This window comes from Syzygium oleosum, unplaced genomic scaffold (assembly GCF_021117445.2).
Source record: "Syzygium oleosum isolate NSW1041296 unplaced genomic scaffold, Sole_v2.1 Sole_v2.28, whole genome shotgun sequence".
Classification (NCBI taxonomy): domain Eukaryota; kingdom Viridiplantae; phylum Streptophyta; class Magnoliopsida; order Myrtales; family Myrtaceae; genus Syzygium; species Syzygium oleosum.
In genome coordinates, this window is record NW_026607512.1 from 4084814 (window position 1) to 4102294 (window position 17481).

Here is a 17481-nt window from a genome sequence, read left to right on the forward strand (position 1 = left end):
GCCGGGGAAGCTAAGTTGAAATGACTTGTGAATCTTATCTTGGCTGATGGAATGAAAACAAAAAGAAACATATATAGATATTGTGCTTGAGTTGAATTAGATATAGTAAATGCCCTTGGTCCGGCTAAATCAGAAATAACGGGCAAGTAAATAATTTTTGTAATCTTGGGTTTTCAAACTTATATGGTATGCTTAATAAAGACCGAAGGTATCTGATGCAGCCGCGGCTTTTATGGTATTGAAGTAAATGTTAGTTTTGACATATGAGAATTACAGTACTCGCTTAGGGGAGAAAAAACAATTAGGAGCAAAGGGCAAAAAACGGAAAAAAAAATCATGAAGTATAATTATTAGAATTTAATAATGATTTTTCGAGTTCATCTCCTTTCCGGACTTATAATACTTTTAAGGAAATGATGCGTTACAAAGAGAGTAAATAGAATCTATCAATTTTTCGCTTGAATTGAGAGGATTTTAATCCTATTGATTATAAATGGAAATCATCGAAAGGCATAAATGTATATGTCACTTGGATTTTTTCCTTTCACTCACGCATTTTGACTTTTTTTAAAAATCGACACATTCCATACTTTCACAGAAAATAGATATTAACACTTAAGTTCGTATATTAATAGTATCTTATGATTTGATGAGTTTTTGCTTTCACTTGAGCTGCAAAAAAAAAAAAAACAGGATATGAAATGACACGTACTGCATGTCATTATCATTTCAATTTTCAGCAAACTGCGCCTAAAAACGTATTTAAAACCCAAAGTCACCTCATCGAAATCAACATGTCCAAAACATGGATCCGACCTCTCTTAGAATCGACAAGCAAGGATGAAAGTAAAGTCAAAGAAGGATCGTAATTCCGAAGACAAAACAAGTGGACATGAGGGCCAATTGGATTCACTTTCAATATAGGGATAATAACGGGAAAATTACCAAAAAAGTCCTAAACCTTTTGTAATTGTTTGTAATTGTGCCAATTCGGTCCTAAACCTTTTTTTTTGCCAATTCAGTCCTAAACCTTTTGTAACTGTGCCAATTCAGTCCATCCGGCCACTTTTGACCGGCCGGTGCTAACGTGGACACCGGCCGGCGCCGGCCGGCTGCCGTGGCAAGTTTTAATAATTTTTTTATTATTTTCAAAAAAAAAATTATTTTTTTCTCTTTCTTTTTTTTTCCCTATCTTCTTCCCCGGTCGCCGGTCCGGCGACCGGCGAGAGGTTGAGGCCGGCGAGGTGGACCTCGCCGGCCATGGGCGAGGCTGGCCCTAACCGGCACTAGCGAGTGCCAGCCTCGCCGTCGCCGGGCGAGGTCCACCTCGCCAGATCTAGGCGAGGCCTCGCCCGGCGATGGCGAGGTCGCCCAGATCTGGCGAGACCTCGCCGTCGCCATGGCCTGGCGAGCTCGACCTCGCCCGGCCATGGCGATGGCGAGGTCGAGCCTCGCCATGGCCTGGCGAGCTCGACCTCGCCCGGCCATGGCGATGGCGAGGTCGAGCCTCGCCATAGTCGGGCGAGGTCGAGCTCGCCAGGCAACGGTGAGGTCTCGCCAGATCTGGGTGGCCTCGCCGTCGTCGGGCAAGGCCTTGCCCAGATCTAGCAAGGTCGACCTCGCCCGGCGACGGCGAGGCTGGCCCTTGCTAGTGCCGGCGAGGGCCAACCTCTCCCATGGACGATGAGGTCCACCTCGCCGGCCTCAGCCTCTCGTCGGTCGTCGGACCGGCGACCGGGGAAGAAGATAGGGAAAAAAAAAAAAGAAAGAGAAAAAAATAGAAAAAATTCGAAAAATTATTTTAAAAAAATTATTAAAAATTGCCACGTCAGCCGGCCGGCATCCACATCAGCGCCAGCCGGCCAAAAGTGGCCGGATAGACTGAATTGGTACAATTGCAAAAGGTTTAGGACTAAATTGGCCAAAAAAAAGGTTTAGGATTGAATTGGCACAATTGCAAAAAGTTTAGGACTTTTTTGGTAATTTTCCCGATAATAACACATACAATTCCTGAACTTTGGCACAATGTGCAATGTAGTCCATGAAATTTTAATTTGTTCAATATAGCCTCTGAACTTTAGCCTAATGTTTAATGTGGTTCCTGAACTTTTAATTTGTTCAATGTGGTCCTTGGACTTTTAGTACATGAGTTCAATGTAGTCCCTGAATTATATGAAGATGTTCAATGTAGTCCTTCCATTAATTCAAGTTCAGGAACTATATTGAATATTTTCATATAGTTTAGGGACTACATTGAATACATGTACCAAAAGTTTAGGGACCACATTAAACAAATTAAAGGTTCAGGAATTACATTGCACATTGGATTAAAGTTTAAGGACCAAATTGAACAAATTAAAAGTTCATGAATCACATTGCACATTGGGTCAAAGTTCGAAGACTGTTTGTGTTATTTTTCCTTCAATATATGCATCGTCCTCGTATCAATCACTTACTACAGCATTGTAGAGGCTTCGACAATTCAATTCTCAAATCGGCTGATTTTTTCCGTGCAACCATCTGCACGGGCACACCCGGATAAGCTCCGAATATTTATTGGTACATTGCTTATTTTTGTATAATCCATTATTGTCGGCACATTACATTTATTTTTCCTAGTGGAAAAGGAAACTACTTGCATGATCTCTCCTCAATCCAGAGACGAGGATACAAATAGTTTCAGGCCGACAACACAACCCATGGACCTCATTCTTTCACCTAGAAAAGGAAATGGTCCATTTCAGTCCGGAAAAAGAGAGCATATGTCATGGACAGAATGTGACGAGGACATCAGCCCCACCAGCGCAAGTAAAAGTGTTGCTCTTGTCGTCGTAAGCGTAGCTGTAAGCTTGAGGGCACTGGCCCTTGAAAATCTTTGAGTAGTTCGTTGGGGGGCACGTGTCCGGCGACCCATACGACCCGGTGCAGCAGTACTGTGGCTGGTTGAAAGCCAGGCAAGCGCTCCACATTGCACAATGGGCCAAAGTTCGAAAACTTTTTGTGTCATTTTCCCTTCAATATATGCATCGTCCTCGTATCAATCACTTACTACAGCATTGTAGAGGCTTCGACAATTCAATTCTCAAATCGGCTGATTTTTTCCGTGCAACCATCTGCACGGGCACACTCGGATAAGCTCCGAATATTTATTGGTACATTGCTTATTTTTGTATAATACATTATTGTCGGCACATTACATTTATTTTTCCTAGTGGAAAAGGAAACTACTTGCATGATCTCTCCTCAATCCAGAGACGAGGATACAAATAGTTTCATGCCGACAACACAACCCATGGACCTCATACTTTCACCTAGAAAAGGAAATGGTCCATTTCAGTCCGGAAAAAGAGAGCATATGTCATGGACAGAATGTGACGAGGAAATCAGCCCCACCGGCGCAAGTTAAAGTGCTGCTCTTGTCGTCGTAAGCGTAGCTGTAAGCTTGAGGGCACTGGCCCTTGAAAATCTTTGAGTAGTTCGTTGGGGGGCACGTGTCCGGCGACCCATACGACCCGGTGCAGCAGTACTATGGCTGGTTGAAAGCCATGCAAACGCTCTTGCACGCCACATTGCACATTGGGCCAAAGTTCGAAGACTGTTTGTGTCATTTTCCCTTCAATATATGCATCGTCCTCGTATCAATCACTTACTACAGCATTGTAGAGGCTTCGACAATTCAATTCTCAAATCGGCTGATTTTTTCCGTGCAACCATCTGCACGGGCACACTCGGATAAGCTCCGAATATTTATTGGTACATTGCTTATTTTTGTATAATACATTATTGTCGGCACATTACATTTATTTTTCCTAGTGGAAAAGGAAACTACTTGCATGATCTCTCCTCAATCCAGAGACGAGGATACAAATAGTTTCATGCCGACAACACAACCCATGGACCTCATACTTTCACCTAGAAAAGGAAATGGTCCATTTCAGTCCGGAAAAAGAGAGCATATGTCATGGACAGAATGTGACGAGGAAATCAGCCCCACCGGCGCAAGTTAAAGTGCTGCTCTTGTCGTCGTAAGCGTAGCTGTAAGCTTGAGGGCACTGGCCCTTGAAAATCTTTGAGTAGTTCGTTGGGGGGCACGTGTCCGGCGACCCATACGACCCGGTGCAGCAGTACTGTGGCTGGTTGAAAGCCAGGCAAGCGCTCTTGCACGCCACATTGCACATTGGGCCAAAGTTCGAAAACTGTTTGTGTCATTTTCCCTTCAATATATGCATCGTCCTCGTATCAATCACTTACTACAGCATTGTAGAGGCTTCGACAATTCAATTCTCAAATCGGCTGATTTTTTCCGTGCAACCATCTGCACGGGCACACTCGGATAAGCTCCGAATATTTATTGGTACATTGCTTATTTTTGTATAATACATTATTGTCGGCACATTACATTTATTTTTCCTAGTGGAAAAGGAAACTACTTGCATGATCTCTCCTCAATCCAGAGACGAGGATACAAATAGTTTCATGCCGACAACACAACCCATGGACCTCATACTTTCACCTAGAAAAGGAAATGGTCCATTTCAGTCCGGAAAAAGAGAGCATATGTCATGGACAGAATGTGACGAGGAAATCAGCCCCACCGGCGCAAGTTAAAGTGCTGCTCTTGTCGTCGTAAGCGTAGCTGTAAGCTTGAGGGCACTGGCCCTTGAAAATCTTTGAGTAGTTCGTTGGGGGGCACGTGTCCGGCGACCCATACGACCCGGTGCAGCAGTACTGTGGCTGGTTGAAAGCCAGGCATGCGCTCTTGCACGCCACGACGCTCACTAAAAAAAAACACCGGATTAGCGACGAAACACCGGATTAGCGACGAAATTTGCGACGGAAAATTTGGAAAAATCCGTCGCAAATCGAATTTGCAACGAATTTTGCGACGGAAAAAATTCCGTCGCTACTAGGTCGTCGCAAAATTTTGCGACGGAAAATTTAAAAATTCGTCGCAAAATTCGTCGCAAAATTAGTCGCAAATTAGCCACGAATACAATCCGTCGCAAATTTGCGACGAACGCTATCCGTCGCAAATTTCGTCACAAATTTCGTCGCAAATTCGTCGCAAAATTTCGTCGCAAATTTCTTCGCAAAATCGTTGCAAAATTCGTCGCAAATTTCGTCGCAAAATTAGCCACGAATACAATCCGTCGCAAATATTTCGTCGCAAATTTGCGACGAACCGTCGCAAAATTCGTCGCAAATTTCATCGCAAATTTCGTCGCAATTTCGTCGCAATTTCGTCGCAAATTTCGTCGCAAATTCGTCGCAAATTTCGTCGCAAATTTCGTTACAAAATGTATTCGTCGCAAATTAGCGACGAACTGTAATGATCGCAAAATTCGGCTTAAAATATTCGTCGCTATTTTTACATCATTTCGGTCATAAATTCTTGTCCATATCAAACAAAGGAGACAATGACATATAATTGAAACAGAAAAACGAACAAACCATAGATTCTGACAAACCAGCCACAATGACATATAATTGAAACAAATAACCGAAGGAAAGTTGCAGAGTCTGACATGATGCTATTTGATATCCAATCTTACAATACATTCAAAACATGAACTAAGAGACGGGACAACCATAGAAGATGCAGAAAAACCATACACAAGAAGACGCAGCTTTGGTACGATGGCACGACACCAAAAGTAGTCACTTTTGTCGAGACCTGAGGAAATGTCAATACATAATCAGTCCAGAATATAAAAGAAGCGTTTATGCATGGATGTGGAACTAGGTGTAAAATAACAAGAGGGTTAACAAAAATACGTTTCAGGACGAACATAAATGTTCTTACATATGAATATGAGTGAAATTATGAAAAACAAAGATTATGAAGCAAGCTTACCCCCGATTTTGAGAATTTTAACTAGAAAGTCTGGAGAAAATCATCATCATCATCATCATCATCAGCATTCTCGGCATCAATGTGTTGGTCATCATTGTGCCCATCACCTATTGGATTGGCTGGAGGTACAGGAGGATCGTCTTAGCGATTGAGGTTAAGGTGTCGCATAACGAGTCTCATTTGTTGTTCCAAGTTATTTATTTGTTCGTCCTTCTGAACAAGTAAATTATTCAGGCGATGCACTTCTTGGGTCAATTGCTCGTCTTGTTGTCACCTCCTTCGACCAGTCGCAGTGGATGATGAACTTCCAGGATTATTCGGCATGTACATCCTTGACAACGATCCCATCCCAAATATTTTCCCTTTTTTCACCCCACCCGTTGCCTCCATCCATAATGCCATATTATCAACTGATGGCCCGGACTCAGGACAATCATCACTACCACTAGCACTGCTCATTAAAAGTTGATCATATTTTTCCTACATTAACAATGTAGATGAAAATAAAATCACTATATATATATATACATATATATCTACCATAAATATTGAAAGCATTCACGGTTTTCATTATAGTTTACATATAAGCCAAAGTATAACCTTACATACCTTAACAGCTTTTGCTCGATCGCCAGTCCATGTCTTATCTTTCTTTTGAAATGTGCGTTCAAATGTAGCTGCAAATGTCGGTTCCGTCCCCAATTCTTGTGCCTACAAAATGTAAACATGAGTAATTGAATTAAATTAACTTATAACTCATTTAACAAACTTACCAGTCATTTGCGATGCTCCGCAATGTTGATAGAGCCCCCAGCATATGTGGCTGACCCATTACTAGAACTAGAAGATCGATTCTTCTTATTCTGCTCACAGAGTTGCCGACTCTGTTCAGATGCCCAAAATCTGTTAATTGCCGCCCAATTGTCAGCTGTAAAGAAAGACGGCTTCACTTGCTTGATCTTCGCTCTATTCATGACATTTCGCATAAAATCACCGTTTTTCTTATCGAAAATTCTTCTCACTTCATTGTCTTCCGCTTCCTCCCGCTTGAACTTCCACTGCAATGAATAAAAACACAAATTGAAAGTTATTATGATGATCACATATCCATAACCATGCACCAGACAAATATAGACAAATTTTGTAAAGTTCATGTCGGGGAAAATATCTAGTCCTTTAGGTATCGAAAACTACAGAGTTGTTCTGGTCCCTTTACATCATTCTTGACCATCAATATACTACACCAAACTTAATTGGTGAGAAAATAAAATATGTAAAACTTACCTTGAACTCATTCCACCACATTTCTTTCACTTCTTGTGGAATACTTCTGTAAGTAATATACTCTCCCATCCAAAAGTTTCTTACTATTTTGTTCAATTCCCTCACAACAGACGGAGCATCCGTGAATCTACAATCATACGGATATGTGCAACATCGACAATTCAGTTGACATCAATATCTAAAGCCCTAAATATTACATATACTAAAATAAAAATGAAGTACTTACGAATCTCCAAATGGGCATATGAAGAATCGGTTATCTTCTTGACCTGTGTTTCCGTCAATATTCGATTGTTCCGCCGAATAATGGGGTGGAACGGAAGGAGATGGAGCTAAAGGAGATTGAACTGGAGGAGATTCAGTTCGCATGTGGCCAAGTCCCGTAACATGTTGTTGAGTGTTGGAGGAAGGGCCAACATGTCCATATTGTGACGGACCATATTGTGGTTGAGGGTTAGATGACGGGACAGGGGAAGAGGAAAGGGTCGGGGACGAGGACGATGAAGAGGCTTGTCTTCTATACGAATAACCTCCACGTTTATACTGACAAGTAGGAAGGTTATGCGAATATGTAAAGAACTATTGACACGTATTACGGACACATAATGATGTACATGACGAAGCTTACCATTTTGATGGAAAGACTGAGAAAATGTTTCCTTGAAATGAGCCAATGTCGAGTGCTTATGACGTGCAATTTCCTACGAACAAATATACTATGAATCCCATTCATTTTGATATGAAACATCAATATATGAGCACGATATGGGTGGCCACAGGTATCAAACATCACTATATGAATCGCATTCATTTTGATTAAATTTTTTTTTACCACGTACAAAAATTTAAATTTCACTGAAAGTGGGTGGCCACAGGTATTCTAAGTCATTCTGTAAAGTTTTGTAAGAGAAAAATTGTTATTATTGTTAAATTTTTTTTGGGACCTAAAAAAAAATTTCACTAAAAGTTGGTGGCCACCGATATTCTAAGACATTCTGTAAAGTTTTGAAATTTAAAAATTTTTAGAATTTTTAAATTATTATTTTTTAATATAAATTTTTTTCCGTGAAATAAAAAAAATTTTCCATACTAAAATTGGGTGGCCACAGGTAGTCTAAGCTATTAGGTAAAGATTCCAAAATTTTTGTCCTTCTTTATTTTAATAATTTTTAGGACACGTTAAAAAAATTAAATATAACTAAAAGTGGGTGGCCACATGTATTATAAGCCATTCCGTGAAGTTTTGAAAATTTTTAAATTCTAATTTTTTTTTTGGCCACCTAAAAAAATTTAAATTTCACTGCAAGTTGATGGCCACATGTTTTCTAGGCAATTCTATGCAGTTTTGAAATTTTATATTTTTTTAATTTTTTTTTCACCCAAAAAAAATAAAAATTTCCCTCACAATGGGTGACCACATTTATTTTAAGCCATTTTTATAAGGTTATGAAAATTTTTAATATTTTAATATTCTTTGTCCCGGAACGTTAAAAAATATAAATTTCACTCAAAATGGGTGGTAACTATTAATTTTTGCCATTTTGTGATATTATGAAATTTTAGTTTTTTAAAAATTTTAAAAAACTTTTACGGTCAAATTTCATATTTGTTGCCAACATATACCGTTTTTTTAATTTTCCGTAATTTTTCATGATTTTTTATAGAATTGTTCAATTTTCAAGCATTTTCTGTGAAAACGTTTAATCAATCACCCTATCGTCATTTAACGCTTAATCATCCACATAATAGACAAATTAACCAGTCGACCATCGATCAAAGCCACATGCAATCCTGAAATCGACCCGTAACTTAGCCAACGAAAAGTGATCCTAAATAATCCCTAAACAAGTCTGACTAATTACCTAATTATACTAACTAGGGTTTAGGGAGTTGCTTACTTGGTTCAAGGACAACAAAAACCGGCCGATCGAACAGTGGCGGTCCCGGCGCGGGCGTGGGCCCAAATGGTGACTAGTCGGCCAGGTGCTCGGCCACGACCGGGCGAACGACGGCGGAGCTTGGCGGCGACGGTGTCGGTCGGCGGCGACGGCGTCGGGCGGCGGCGCACGGCGTCGGGCGGCGGCTCGGGCGGCGATGGAGTCGGCCGGCGACCGGGAGGCGCGTGGCCGGCGGCGGCACGATGGCGCCGGCGGCGGGCGGCGGCGACGGTGACGACGGCATCGGCGGCGGGCCGGCCGGGCGGGGACGGTGGGCTGTGTTCCCGGCGAGGGCGGCAACGGCCGGGGGCAAGCCCGGCGAGAGCCTCGGCCGGCAGATGGTGGGCGGCGATGGCGACGGCGGCGGCCGCGGGCCGACGGCGTGGGGCGGCTCCTAGCGGGCGGGCGAGGGCGGCGAGGCCGGGCGGCGACGGCGCGGTTGGCCTCGGGTCGGCGGCGGCGAGAGTTTCGAGCCGCTGCTCGGACGGGCGAGGGCGGCGAGGCGGGGCGAGGGCGAGGGCACGACCCGGGGGGGCGGGCGACGGGCGGGGGTCAGCTGCGGGCGGGCGGCCCGCGACCGGCGACGGGCGAGGGGCTGCGGGGCGACCGGAGACGGGCGGGGGAGGCTGCAGGGGCGGCTGCAAGGGTGCAGGCGGCGCGGTGACGGCGACGAGCTGCGACGGCGAGGGCACGACGGGCGGGGGGTGGGCGACGGGCGGGGGGCTGCGGGGGCGGCCGCAACGGGCGGGGGAGCTGCGGGGCGGCTGCGAGGCTGGGCGGCGACAACGACGGCGACAGCGGCGGGGGAGCTGCGCAGATCGGGCTTGGGCGACGTCGGGGAAAGGAGGGGAGGAGGGGGTAATAATGTCGCAAATTTGCGACGGACTTTCTAGGTCCGTCGCAAATTTTCAACCGACAAAAAATTTCCGAAGGAAATAAAAATCCGTCGCAAATTTGCGACGTAAAAAAAAATCCGTTGCAAATTTGCGACGGAAATAAAAATCCGTCGCAAATTTTCGAACGGATTAAATTATCCGTCGCAAATTTCGAAAGGTAAAAATTGCCTCGCAAAATTTGCGACGGACCACTATAGTCCGTCGCAAATTTGCGACGGACAGGTTGAGTCCGTCGCAAATTTGCGACGGACTTTCTATGTCCGTCGCAAATTTTCGACCGACAAAAAATTTTCCGACGGAAATAAAAATCCGTCGCAAATTTGCGACGCAAAAAATAAATCCGTTTCAAATTTGCGACGGAAATCAAAATCCATCGCAAATTCTCGTCAGATTAAATTATCCGTCGCAAATTTCGAACGGTAAAAATTCCCTCGCAAAATTTGCGACGGACCACTATAGTCCGTCGCAAATTTGCGACGGACTTTCTATGTCCTTCGCAAATTTTCGACCGACAAAAAATTTCAGACGGAAATAAAAATCCGTCGCAAATTTGCGCCGTAAAAAAAAATCTGTTGCAAATTTGCGACGAAATTAAAAATCCGTCGCAAATTTGCGACGGATTAAATTATCTGTCGCAAATTTCGAACGGTAAAAATTGCCTCGCAAAATTTGCGACGGACTCAACCTGTCCGTCGCAAATATGGACATACTACATGATCGTTGTAAATTTGTGACGTCTTTTTTTCAGTCAAAAATTTAGCATCTCATTTATTTGGGTCCTAAATTTGCTACGTCTTTTTTTCAGTCTAAAATTTTGGCATCTCAAATTTTGCAATGGAAATTAGAATATCGGAAATGTTAGGCCACGTTAATAATATTTGACTTGTCGGCATTTAGGGACAAAATTTCGGACGATCAATTAAAATAAAAAGAATAATCGACAATAATAATAAAAAAGCACAATAACAATAATAACAAGAACAATAATGATAACAACCAAAATAGCACTTGTAGCATTAATAATTACACATCTGTAGTGTTTTGTGACAAAAATTTTAATCTTCGTCTTCGTCTTTGTCATATGTCTGAAAATCAGATTCTGAACATTCTTGTACATTTAATTCGCAAATTTCAGTTGGATCCACATCTATCATTGCTCCACACGGATCTCGTAAAGTTGGTATGTTATATTCCTCAATTTCAACCGTGTTACACACTTCCTCTTGTTGGTAGGCTCTATCCTTCCAGTGTTCCTCGATTTTCCTCCGTGCTTTGATTTTACATACAGCCCACCAATCAGCTTTGTCATGTTTCAAACTAGGATATGATGCATAACATACTTGAATTGCTTGTTGTGCCAAGACAAATGGTTCATACTTCATATACCTTTTCTTGTGATTTATTTCAACCAAATTGAACTTCGTATGCACCTTCATTCCTTTGACGGGGTTGAACCACGTGCACTTAAATAACACAACCCGCATCATTATTGGTCCAGAGTACTCTATCTCTATGATTTCATCCAACAAGCCATAAAAATCATCTTCTGAACTACCACCATTGAATGACCGAACAGACACACCACTATTCATTGTGGATTTTCCCATTCCATATTCTTGAATATGAAAATTCTATCCATTTATGAAATATGCTGGCCAACTTCGAACTCTTAATTGTGGACCCCATGACAGATGATATAGCAATCCTTGCCCTCCAATTTTATCATAATTACTGTGAACCTAAGGTTACACATGCAAAGTCAATGATATATATTATACTAAATGATGTATATAATTTTAATAACTTGGTTTTGGTCCATAGGCAACTTACATATGTCTTGAACCATGCTGCAAATTGTTCATCGCACAAACGGTCAAACTCATTTGATTGTAGTCCAAACATTGAAGTTTGGAAAATCCTAATATTAAAAACCATATAAATATTAGCAAATATTTGACATACAAAACATATATTTGTAAATTTACACTTACTTGAAGTATGGCTCGACTTCTGGACAGTTCAGTAAAATATAAGTACGGGCTGCATGAAATTCTTCGCCTGATATGTAACGAAACTGACATGCGCCGCTTGGTCGACCCAGATAATTGAAAATAGAGAATGCTGTGCAATTGGGATCAATGGGGCCCTCATCATTTCTGCCTGCTCTCCGCCTCTTGCACTGAACGTGCGGCTCAAAATAGTATGATGCAAATGTTGTCACTTCTTCCACAATATATGCATTACAAATTGAAGCTTCAACACGTGCCTTATCGGAACATATTATATGATAAACTAATTTGAACTGTATTTTAAAAAAGACATTATCTCTCAAATGGATACATCCATCGAAATTGGACGGGACCTGCAACTTTGGCCTCATAAGGCAAGTAAACTAAGAGATGCTCCATCGAATCAAAAAATGCTGGAGGAAATATACTTTCTAAGTTGCAAAGAATAATTGGAATATCTCTCTCTAGTTTTTTCATGTGCGATGCTTTTAACACTGTCAAGCAAATATCATGGAGGAAATTGCTTAACTCTGTAATGGCGCCCCATACAAAGTTCGGTAGAACTTCCTTCAAAGCTATTGGAATTAGTCTTTCCATCGGGATGTGACAATCATGACTCTTCAAACCTGTGAACTTGCATTCATTCAAATCAACACATCTCCCGAGGTTCGAAGCATATCCATCAGGAAACCGCACAGATTTCAACCATTGACAAACAACTCGCCTCTGCTCCTTATCCAATGTATAAACTGCTTTCGATTTTGGTCCCCTGCCGCTTGCATCCACAGCTAGTATTGGCCGATCGCAATTATCTCTCATATCTTTTCTTGCGTTCAAGTTGTCTTTTGTTTTTCCGGCGACATCCATCATAGTATTTATGACATTGTCGAAAACATTTTTTCTATGTGCATGACGTCAAGATTATGATGAATAAGATGGGCCTTCCAATATGGTAGATCCCAAAATATACTGCGTTTTGTCCACTTATGTGTACTTCCGTACGCAAAAGTCGTGCCGTGCGGGTTCTCAACAACAGTTGGAAAGTCCTACACACACTGCCAAATTTGATCGCCAGTCAACCTCAATGGTAGACGCGTTCTTTCAGTCCTATTCTTGGTGAACTCTTTCTTATTCCTTCTGAAAGGATGACTTGGCGGTAAAAATTGTTTGTGACAGTCAAAATTTCTTTCCATGTTTTAATCTAAATGACTTTGACCTCTCCAAACATATCGGACATCCTAAGATCCCAGCTGTACTCCATCCAGATAACATTCCGTAAGCTAGAAAGTCATTTATCGTCCAAAGAAGGGCAGCCTTCATTACAAATGTTTGATCGGTAGAAACGTCATACGTAGGGACACCTTCAACCCATAGCCGTTGTAACTCCTCAATCAATGGTTGCATATAAACATCTATCAACTTTTTCGGATTTTGCGGCCCTATCATGATCAATGTCAAAAACATATAAGGTGTCTTCGTGCACATACCAGGTGGAAGATTGTACGGCGTTAAGATAACTGGCCAACATGAATAACTTTTTCCTGTTTTCCCAAATGGAGTAAATCCATCGGCACAGAGACCTAACCTGATGTTCCGAGGCTCCATCGCAAACTCAGGGTATGTTCTATCAAAATGTTACCATGCCTCCGCATCTGAAGGATGACACAATAGACCCTCTTCTGTTTCATAATTTGCATGCCAAGTCATGTGTTCAGTAGTGGCTTTAGACGCATAAAGCCTTTGCAATCTGGGGATTAAGGGCAGATAAAACATTTGCTTGCATGGTCTACACTTCTAATTACGACCCGGCCTCCTGTTAATCTTGTACCTAGGTTGGCTACAGAATTTGCAAGATTCTGCATTTTCATCATCTCTCCAATATATCATACAATCCCTACTACATACATCAATCCTTACAACCGGAAGACCTAAGTTATCCACTAGCTTTTTCATATCATAAAAATCACTTGGCATGATGTTATCACGAGGCAATGATTCTCGCATTACTTCAATAAAAGAGTTGAAACAATTCGCAAACACATTATGATCTGCCTTGAGATTTAATAGTCGGGCTGTCACCGATAACTTAGTGTGGTCCTCACAACCTGCCTATAAAGGTTCATCTGCTGCTTTCAACACATCCCAGAACTGATTAGATTAAAAAGTTTCATTATAGACATTCTCATCAAAACCCGTTACTCTTATATCTTCCAATTGTGAAGCATGACTAGTACCCACTTGTTCACGTGTAGGAGTAAAACTAGTACTTGCATGATTTGATTCTGTGACAAAATTATAACTAGCTGCATCAATCACCATCCTCTCGTATGGGTTCAATTGCTCATAATAGCCACATTCTTCCCTAACTGAAAATTGGTCACTTCTTCCATATCCTTCATCAGATATAAATGGTTCACCATGGGAAGTCCAATTATAATAGTTCGGACTAAACCCAAATCTAGTAAGGTGTTCTCTAACTTGATTACACACAAGAAATTTACCATTACCGCACTTTTTACACGGGCACCTCATCTTATTTCCATCCATGAACTCATATTTACTACTAGCAAAGTCTAAAAATAGTTCCAACCCAGTACGAAACTCATCTGTCAATCCTTGACATCCAGGTAAGTTCTTATTATACATCCAAGCCCTTTCTCTTTGCATTGTGTCTGTATTAAAATAAAAAATTCTGGTAAAATATTTAAAATATCATATCTATTGTTCTTAATTAAAACCATAAAATTTTGGAAATTATAATTTTTGTTATTCACGCAACAATTAACATGAAATTGCAAAAATAGAAAAAATTACCATGTAAAGAAGACTTACCCAAATATTTGACTGAAATATTGGTAGGAGAAAGTGGTCAATTTGATGAGAATTGCAACGTCCACTTGGATTGCGAGACCTTCAATTAGACACATACCCAAAAAGAATAATCACTTAAGAATCATTTTTTAATAATTTTTAATGTGCGATGGAAACGGAATTCATCCCTCGCAAATTTGCGACGGATCCTTGATTCCGTCGCAAATTTGCGACGGACCCTTGATTTCGTCGCAAATTTGCGACGGAAAGTTAATTCCGTCACAAATTTGCGACGGAATTTTCATTTACTCGTCGCAAATTTGCGACGAAAACTATTTCCATCGCAAAACGGCGTGGCCGTTCGGCCTCATCCAAAGGCCGGCGAGGTGTCGCCGATCGCCGGTCGTTAAACCGGTGATGCAGATACGAAAAAAAAAACAAACATAAACATATATAAAATAAAAGAAATTACAATTCAACGATGAATAGTCACGAAGCTAGCTATGATACTTACCGGTACAAAAGCTTCACCGAGATTAATATGTGCGAGCGTGGATTTTACTGATTTCAGACATATGAAAGAGGGAGAAAAGCGAGAGAGAGCGAGAGAGAGAGATAGGGTTGGAATATCACGGGCTGATAAACTACAAATTTGCGACGGACGTTCGTTTTCGTCGCAAATTTGCGACGGATTTGGCGACGGTTTTTTTTTCCGTCGAAAATTTGCGACGAACTTTTTGCGACGGATTTATTTTCCGTTGCAAATTTGCGACGAACTTCTTTTCGTCGCAAATTTGCGACGGTTTTTTTTTCCGTCGGAAATTTGCGACGAACTTTTTTCCGTCGCAAATTTGCGACGGAATTAGCGACGGTTTTTTATTTCCGTCGCAAATTTGCAACTGAATTTGCGACGGATAAAAATTCCGTCGCAAATTTCCGACGGATTTTTCATCCGTCGCAAATTTATGACGGAAAATATAATCCGTCGCAAATTTCGTCGCAAATTTCCAACGGAAAATTTCCGTCGCAAATTACATGTTTTTTTGTAGTGGCTCCCGTCCGACCCCTTCACCGCCAGCTCCGGGGGGCACACAGAGTTCACGTTGCCTGGGCAGCTTGTGGCGCTGCACCTGCTGCCGCTGCCCTGTGGGGTTGCGGAGATCGGCAGGTTGAAGCCATCCACGAGGCTCCTGCTTGCCAGAACTTGCTGCCACAAGGGTGAACTCCGCCAAGGAGGCCGGCGCGATCGCCGTTGCAGCTTACCTAGCCAGAGCCACAGTCAGCGGTGGCGCAGGTGAACTTGCCGGAGGCATCAGTGGCACAGCCCGTCCTGCCCCACACCCGGCCAGACCACGTGTCCTGGACGTCATTGATCGAGAAGGACGTGCCTGTGGCGAGCTCAAAACCGGTTGAGGATAGCTGCCCGCCGCCCCCACCGGTCAGTGTCCCGGGCCAGACTTGGTAGGGGCAGTTGTTGGTGAAGGTGAGCGTGGCTGAGCCGGCTCCTCCTGCAAGCATGCATGCAAGACATAATTTGATGTACGAATCCCATAACAAAGATGGAAATTTGAACCTAGGACTTTAATTTTCGAATCCCAAAAAAGAACAAATAAAACTTTTAGGATTTCATTTTCTTGTTTCGGAAGAAGGAACTGTTAATGTAGAAATTTGTAATAGTTGAAAATAGAGAGATCATGATGACAATTTGCTTACTTGCGAGGAGGACTAGGAAAGGCAGGAGGAGGTAAAAAGATGCCCTCGCGTCCATGATTGATAGCTTCAGATTTGATTCGTTTATCGTTGTCTCTTCTCTTATATATATATAGAATGCCCGGGAAGCTAAGTTGAAATGACTTGGCAAAATATTTTAGACGATGGAATAAATGAAAAGAGTGCTTGAGTTGACTTGCATATGGTATGCCCTTTTCATCTTGTGATTTTGGGTTCTTTGATTTAGGAATAATCTCACAAGATTTAGGGCTAAATTGGCAAATCATCTAAAAGTTTAAGATCAAATTAGCACAATTAAAATGTTTAGGACTAAATTGGTGAAAATACAATAGGTTTAGGACTAAATTGGCCAAATTAAAAAGTTTAGAACTGAATTGGCACAAATGCAATAAGTTTAGGACTTTTTGGGTAATTTCCCCGTTAAATAAGTTCTGTTCTTTCAATTATATATTTTTTCTCAATTTTATTTTTTATTAACGTCAATAGGATTTGAAAAATAGAAATGAAGGCCACTTCAATTATAAATGACTTATATTTACACGTCTATTTTTTTCATACGAGTAATTGCAAATGTTTATTTCCGCCTTCCAATTTTTTGCCACAGCGCTTCTTTCGTCAAAATCATAATAGAGCTCATCCTAACGAGCATAGTAGATCAGTCAGCCTCGAGTTCACATCTTTTCTTGTTTCCTCTAGTTCGATAATAATAAGAGAACCCACTCGTGATTTGGGTACATTGCTACCAATTGGAAGGGTTTATTTTTTTTGGTAATTCCGATCTATGTCAAGGAACATTATCTAACGGTTCATGTGGAGTGGAGTAACCCATGTCAAGATTGCTAAATAAATTTTCCATTGGAAGATGGCTCTCGTGTGTGTAAGCGCGTGTGCATGCATGCATGTATTTATAGATGGCCAAAAGACAAAAATATACATATATAAAAGAATCCTTTGCTCTA

The 17481-nt window shown here is 41.7% G+C and overlaps 1 pseudogene; it reads right to left on the minus strand.

Moving 5' to 3' along the window:
• Positions 1 to 4560: 4560 nt before the first annotated feature.
• On the minus strand, positions 4561 to 16572 carry LOC115664885 (thaumatin-like protein 1; annotated as a pseudogene).
• Between the last annotated feature and the right edge of the window lie 909 nt (positions 16573 to 17481).